We start from the raw sequence: 7,881 nt of genomic DNA on the forward strand, positions 1-7,881 counted from the left end.
GATAAGATAAATGTTTTAGGATATGTGGGTAAAACTATCCTTTGCCTCATCGATTGTAATTCGTAGGGCATTATTCAACTTAGAAAGCTATTGTTAATTATATTACTATTTACTTATTCGTGGTCATGACTTTCGTTGTTAAGAGATACAACTATCCTTCAGATCAACTTATTGCGATCTGTGGGGTTGGCATGGATGTGGTAGCCCTTCATGGCATTAAAAATTCGTTATTGACGTTTTTAAACTTAGGAGATTGTTTAGTGTGTGAATTATAGTTTCATTGGCAGGGGTGGGGTATGATTTTCTAAGAAAGGATATTAGTTGGTGTGCACCGTGCAATGTTAGGTTCACCACCTAAAATACCAACTCATTGGTCATTGTGGCGTTGGCTTTGATCCTTGACTTTTCTCATTATAAAATGGATACATCCATTGTGACAAAAAGCCTAATCTCTCAATTAGGAAGCCATGAGAATTTGCTTGAAATCTAATCCAAATGCATCTTGAAGACCCACTTGAGTCCTGTGTGGGATAAACAAATTTAAACCTCACTTTAGATGCTACTTACTATAGCAAATTCTATTTTATAGTCAATCTAATGTCATCTAGGATCTTCCACTGTTTGAGCATTGGAAGTTAATGCACGTATGTTTAAATTTAATGCATTGGAAGTTAATCTAATGTCATCTAGGATCTTCCATTGTTTTTAATTTTTAAGATAAGATAATAATAGTTGATATGCACTTGGATGTTGACGTATGTGTTTTGCGCAGCATGGAGGAAAAAAATATGTCTGTAGCAAATGTTGTGCAGTGCGCTCCCAGTGTGCAAATGAATGTGTGCAAAGGGAAAGAGGTTGTAAGGAGGAAGGCAATTCGTCGTGCACTTAGGCATGTTGGAGGATATGAAAGTTCTGTTAGTTTTTTGAGATTCATTCATTGCTTCGATGGGCTTGAGAAGCAAGTAAAGGCACTGTTTCGACGTCAAAGGGCTTCGATTTCTCTTGATGAAAGCATTGATAGCCGTCTACAGAGGATTGAGAGAATTTTGGAGGAGAAATACGAAGGGAACCTTTGTGATGGGGTGAGGATACATGATGAGTTGGAAGAAATCAAGGGTTACATGGGCGAGATATATGAGCATGTGCGAAAGTATTGGCCATGTATTGGATCCTTGGATGATCATGATGAGAAGATGAAAGATCTTATTGACAGTGCTGGTCGTATAGAGGATGGCGTATGTGAGTTAATTGCTCACAAGAATGAAAATGTTTCCCTTGATGTGCAACTTACTTCTTTGAAAGTTTCCCTTAATAGGTTTTCGGCAATGTTAACCCAGATGAATCACCGTGTGGGTTCATTCCCTTTCACTCGAGAGCATTGCCCTTGATATGCAATTTGCTTCTTTCAAAGTTTATATGGATAGGTTTTTGGCAATGTTAACTTGGATGAGTCGACGCTGCATAAGCACATCCTTGAAAACCTCCATTTTGAAAAACATTGTCTATCTCTTCCAAATTGAAAATCGCTACATACTTGATATATATAATCTTTGTAAGACTTTTTAAATGAGTTGTGTAAAGACTTTTTAAATTGATGAAAACATTGTCTATCTCTTCTAAATTATTAAGATTTTTTTATTTTTAATCTCATTTTGATAGTTTAGATTTTCAAAATTTCACCTTGGTATTGATCTTTGGATCTTTAACACGTTCGAGCCTTTGCCAAGATCTATGTATGGATCTAAATGAATGAACATCCATTAGTAGGGCTTGCACACACACACAGAGAGAGAGAGAGAGAGAGAGAGAGAGAGAGAGAGAGAGAGAGAGAGAGAGAGAGAGAGAGAGAGAGAGAGAGAGAGAGAGAGAGAGAGAGAGAGAGAGAGAGAGAGAGAGAGAGAGAGAGAGAGAGAGAGAGAGAGAGAGAGAGGCATGGCTATATATTTGGTGAGTGTCATGTGTACATGTGGATGAATGGACATCCATTGAAGAGGGGAATCATTAATTGGATTTTGGTGAGCACTGTGTATGTGTGTGCCCATGCATGATTATTTACACGTGTTCGTGTATGACTGTTCTTTTGTCTTGGAGTCCAACACACTTTCGATTTAGGGTTTTCAGTTGGAAATGTGTTTGTCTTCAATGGCTTTGAGATTTGAGATTTGAGATTTCTCTGTTGGGACTCTTATACTCTATTGAAAGTTTCGTGCAGTCGTCATGGAACAAAGCAAAGCTATGGACGATGTTCCAGACATAGTGCATTCGACTCCATTGAATGCAATTGATTTGGTTGAATCAAAGAAAACAACGACAACATCATCTCTTCGACGCTTGCCTGCTTGGAGCCGTTCGCATGGGTATGGGAGATATTTGTTATTCTAATAATTGTATATTCACCAAGCTATTTTGTTCTTTTTTGGAAGATAGTCATTTTTGTATTTTGTTGCAGCCAAAATGTGGAGTTTAATAGAGTGAATAAAGTTAATGTGCGAAAGATGAAAGAAGTGGCGAGGCAACAGGGAGGGCATGTTAGTAAATTCACAAGGACATCAACGATCCGAAGAAACACAAAGGCTGCTTCAAGTTCTTTGGAGTTTAAAAGCCTCGAGACCAAGATGGATGAGTTGATGGAATTGCAGACGAGTTTATCCACACGTGTCGATCATGCACTTGCTATTTACTCTGCAGAGTTGCATGAACAAGCTAAGGGTTTATATGGTGTTGTGTGTGAGACAAAGCACACCCAGAGTGTTCTTCAACAAGTGTCGAGTGGTTTGGGCGGTGAAGTAAGAGAACTTTCAGCAATTGTCTCTGAGACAAGTAGGTTGATGAATTTGTTGTTGAATGATATGTGGGCATCGTTTTGGGGGCATCGAGATGATCGTGAGCCTACGATTTGCCAGAGGGGTTGTCGACTACCGTTTTTGCAGTTCCAAATGAATGTTAATAGGTTCAATGCCTTGCTACAACAATTGAGTCGTCAAATGAACGGTCCCAATTGAGGAGGATTTGCTTGGCTGAGGCTTATGATCTATTATCATCTCGCTTATATCTTGCTTGGAAGTGCTTGGACCAATATTTTTTTTGTAATGATGTGTGCTTCCTTTTTGTGAAGCTTATATTGGTTTTAATGTAACGATGTGATATTCTCTCTCTCTCTCTATGGTTTTAATGTAAGAATTCTATGGTCTAATTGTAATATTCTCTCTCTCTCTCTCTCTCTCTCCAATATTTGGTTTAATTTATTGGTTCGATTTATTGATCTATATCTATAGTAGTTTATTTATAGATATAATTATTATGTCTTGCAATCTAGAGAGAAACTTCATTGGTTTTTGCTATGTAGTACGTATCAAAGAGTAATATTTTTGCAATGTAGTACGTATCAAAGAGTAATATTTTCTGAAAAATATGTTTCAATGTCTAGGAACTTGCTATGTATTTGAATAAGATTGTGTATTTTTTCTCTTTTCAAGAGTTTGTAAATATTAAGTACATTTTTATTTTTAAGTATATTGTCTCTTTCTTGAGGTTTGATCTATAGAAATACTTATTATGTCTTGCAATCTATAGAGAATAGTTCATTGATTTAAAAATCCTAACGCTTTATAGTTTATTGCGCATTCATGTTGAAGAGTAATGTTTGGGTTTGAGTTTATTGCTATGTAGTACGTATCAAAGAGTAATATTTTTGCAATGTAGTACGTTATAGTTTATTGCTATGTAGTACGTATCAAAGAGTAATATTTTTGCAATGTAGTACGTATCAAAGAGTAATATTTTCTGAAAAATATGTTTCAATGTCTAGGAACTTGCTATGTATTTGAATAAGATTGTGTATTTTTTCTCTTTTCAAGAGTTTGTAAATATTAAGTACATTTTTATTTTTAAGTATATTGTCTCTTTCTTGAGGTTTGATCTATAGAAATACTTATTATGTCTTGCAATCTATAGAGAATAGTTCATTGATTTAAAAATCCTAACGCTTTATAGTTTATTGCGCATTCATGTTGAAGAGTAATGTTTGGGTTTGAGTTATAGGTTGGGGGATCATGCGTCGGTTGTATATAGCTTTTTTTTTTCTTTGGGTTAGATATATCTAATTGTATAGAATATATAAAAATATATGATGATTCTAATTTTGACTATCGTTGTTCCTTGCACGTAGGAGGATTGTGATGATTTAAATTGTTGTAGTATTTTTTGGATTATGTGATTCTAGATTGATTCTGCTTTTAAGTCTTTTTGAAAATATACTATTCCCAATCAAGACTCTCCTTGAAATAATGCATGTTTTCTCTTGATGTGCAGGCTCTGTGAGAATCCAAATAATATGGGATTAAATAATCAGAGAACTAGCAGGGATTATGTGTTGCGTATTCATAGGCATAGACTCAACTCTACATGATATAGACGACGACAAATTGCTAGGCTTAGGGCTCAAATGGCAAGACATGACCAGAGGGGGTATAAAGAGATGTGTTCTACTATAGTTGAGTACCGGCACGTTTTGCAAGGAGGGGCTCTAAATCATGATAGCTTGATTCGTGAGAGACTTCACAGCTTGATTGAGCAGCAATTTGCTAATGATTATAATTATGATGTTGAAAATCACCAAAACTTAGGAAATGCTGTGATTAATGAGTCACGTGTCAATAATGTACCAACCTTTAGTGCTCAAAATGGAGGTTTTTGCTCCATTTTACATGCTTTGCCTGCAATGGATATTCATCCTGCAACTACAATATTGCTATTTCAAGACCCAATTGTGCATTCCATGGGGAGTCTTTCTGAGATGTGTGAGCGATGTTCGGCTAAATTGTGGAGATGTGAGGCTCAAGTGCAGGGGTCTGTTTTGTTCGGTAAACATTGTTGTTGAAATGGAAAAGTAATGTTGCCACAGTTGCAATATCCACCACAACTATTGCATGATTTGTTGCATGGTATACATCCTCAAAGCAGAGTATTTAAAAATAATATACGAGCATATAATAGTGCTCTTGCATTTGTGTCACTTGGTGCCAATGTTGATGAGCTTTTGCCTGTTGTGGGAAATTCTTATACCTTTAGAGTGCATGGCTCCATTTATCATCGTATAGGCTCTTTGATTTCTAATGTGCAACGACAGGAAAGGCCAAGATTTGCACAACTTTATGTTTATGATACTGAGTATGAGTTATCTAATCGGTTGGATGTTATACCTAATTTATTGCCAAACTTGCTTGGGGAGCTTCAGTCTATGATGCATCAACACAATGCATATGCACAAGCTTTTAGATCCGTGGGTATGCAATTGCAAAATAATCCCTTGCATGATTTGAGAATGACTATTTTTGGGGTTCAACATGCTAATAGACAATACTCAGTTCCAGTGGCAACTGAGGTTGCGGCTATCATGCCAGGACAAGGCGATGAGAATACTCTTGATCGTCGAGACATACATGTTTATAGTCAGGATGGACGATGTATTGCTATTTCAAACTTGCATAGGGCATATATGCCAATGTATACGTCCTTCTTTTTCCTATGGGTGATGATGGTTGGCATGTAAAGGTACCTTATAGTGGTGTTAATGTTCCAATTAATATACATGGATTATCTAATAAGGACTGTGTTACTCAGATGCAATTTTATGCATTTCGACTACAAGTGCATGAGGACACTGAGGTGTGCATATTGCGGGGTGGCCGATTGTTGTAACAATTTATTGTTGATGCTTATTGTAGTATAGAGCAATGTAGGTTAGCTTGGTGTCATCAAAATCAATCAGTTTTACGCTCGGAAGTTTATAAGGGCTTAGCAGATATGGTGGGAGTGATGGATGATGGGCCGATGGGGATTATTGGTGCCTCTGTTGGTAAAAGGGTGGTTTTGCCGTCTTCTTTTACTGGTGGGCCAAGACACATGTATCAGTTGTATCAGGATGCCATGGCTATAGTGCGAAGTAAGGGAAAACCTGATCTGTTTATAACGATGATATGTAATCCAAAGTGGTTAGAGATAACTAATGCTTTGTTGCCTGGACAGACTGCTTATGATCGTCCGGATTTGACTGCTCAGGTATTTCATAAAAAACATGCTGATATGATGCATACATTGTTGAAAAGGAATCTGTTTGGAAATGTTGCAGGCTATGTTAGTGTGATTGAGTTTCAAAAGCGGGGGCTACCACATTCTCATACTTTGCTAATTTTGGAGCACCCTTTTAAACCCTCTGAAGCATGCCATTATGATAGATTTGTTTGTGCTGAGTTTCCTGATAGAGAAAAGTTTTCAGCTTTGTTTGAAACTATCTCAAAATGCAGTGTCCATGGTCCTTGCGGTGTAATGAATCCCAAGAGCCCTTGCATGCGCAATGGTCGATGCACTAAAAAATTCCCTCGGAGGTTTGTGAATGTAACAACTGTTGATAGCTCTGGCTATCCTATTTATAGAAGACGAGATGATAGAAAGACAGTCACAATAAAGGGTAATACTATTGATAATCGATGGATTGTTCCATGCAATCCGTACTTGAGTAAAAAATACAATGCACATATAAATGTTGAGGTATGCTCAACGGTGGCAGCTGTCAAGTATTTGTATAAGTATATATACAAGGGACATGATCGTGCAACGATTAAATTTTCTGTTGGAAACCCAGGGTTAAATGGTACGACCTTTCGTGAAGTAGATGAGATCGAGAGTTATTTAGATGCACGGTATGTTTCTGCTTCGGAAGCGTGTTGGCGAATATATGACTATGCATTGCACAATGAGAAGCCTGATATACAGCGGTTGCAGTTGCACTTGCCTGGTGAGAATTATGTGGTGTTTCAAGATACAGACAATATATCACATGTTATGTAGAATGAAGATATCAGGAAAACTACTCTTACGGAATGGTTTGTGTACAATAGTGTTCATCCAGAGGCTAGAGCTATACGGTATCAAGACTTCCCGATGTATTGGGTGTGCAATGCACAATGAAAGGTATGGACGAAGAGAAAGCGTGGAAATACGTGTGGTTGAATATACTTTGTGCCGCCCACATCTGGTGAGTGTTATTACTTGCGAATGCTCTTGACAGTGTCTCGAGGATGTATGTCTTTTGATGATTTGCGTACTGTTGGCAACATGGTGTACAACACCTTTAAGGAAGCCTGCATTGCAAAGGGCATGTTAGAGGGTGATGATGAGTGTGTTGTGTGCTTGGAAGAGGCTACATCTGTACAAGTTGGTGCCCAGTTGCGTGCTTTGTTTGCTGCAAATTTGGTCTTCTGTGAGCCTGCACAGCTTGGTCAGCTCTGGGATAGGTTTATGTCACCGATGGTGGAGGATATTTTGTATAAGTTACAGCTAGAGCATGTGCATATATCTTCTGCAGTTCTACAACAAGAGGCATCAAAGAGGGCTTTATTGCATCTTCAGGATCTTTTGCGACAGCATGGGCGAAGATTGTCTGACTTTGATGGATTGCCAGAACCTCATCGAACAGATTCTCAGTTGTGTGCTAACCCTCTTTTAGAAGATGAATATGCATATGATATACTGGAGCAACGTAGAGTTTGTGTTTGTATGGAGGCAGTGTTGAATGATGGACAGAGGGTTGCATATAATGCAGTTATGGGTGCCATTGTGTAAGAAGTTGGAAATAGTTAAAATGTTGATAATATGCCATGTCACACTGACATTGGTATATAAGGAGATAAGTTGTAATTTTCCACATCTTTTTGACATATCAATACAATTACAATCTTTCTCTCCCTTCTTGCTCCAAGCTTCCATGGCTTCTTCATCTTTCCTGTCTTTCTCTCTCCAATTCTAGTCTTTCTCTCTCCTCGTCACTCTATTTCTCTCTCTTCCTGCAGTCTTTCTCTCTCCTCTGCAGTCTTTCTCTCT

This window comes from Lygodium microphyllum, chromosome 5, assembly GCF_053477565.2.
Source record: "Lygodium microphyllum isolate KBCC chromosome 5, Lygodium_microphyllum_v1.1.10, whole genome shotgun sequence".
NCBI classification, from domain to species: domain Eukaryota; kingdom Viridiplantae; phylum Streptophyta; class Polypodiopsida; order Schizaeales; family Lygodiaceae; genus Lygodium; species Lygodium microphyllum.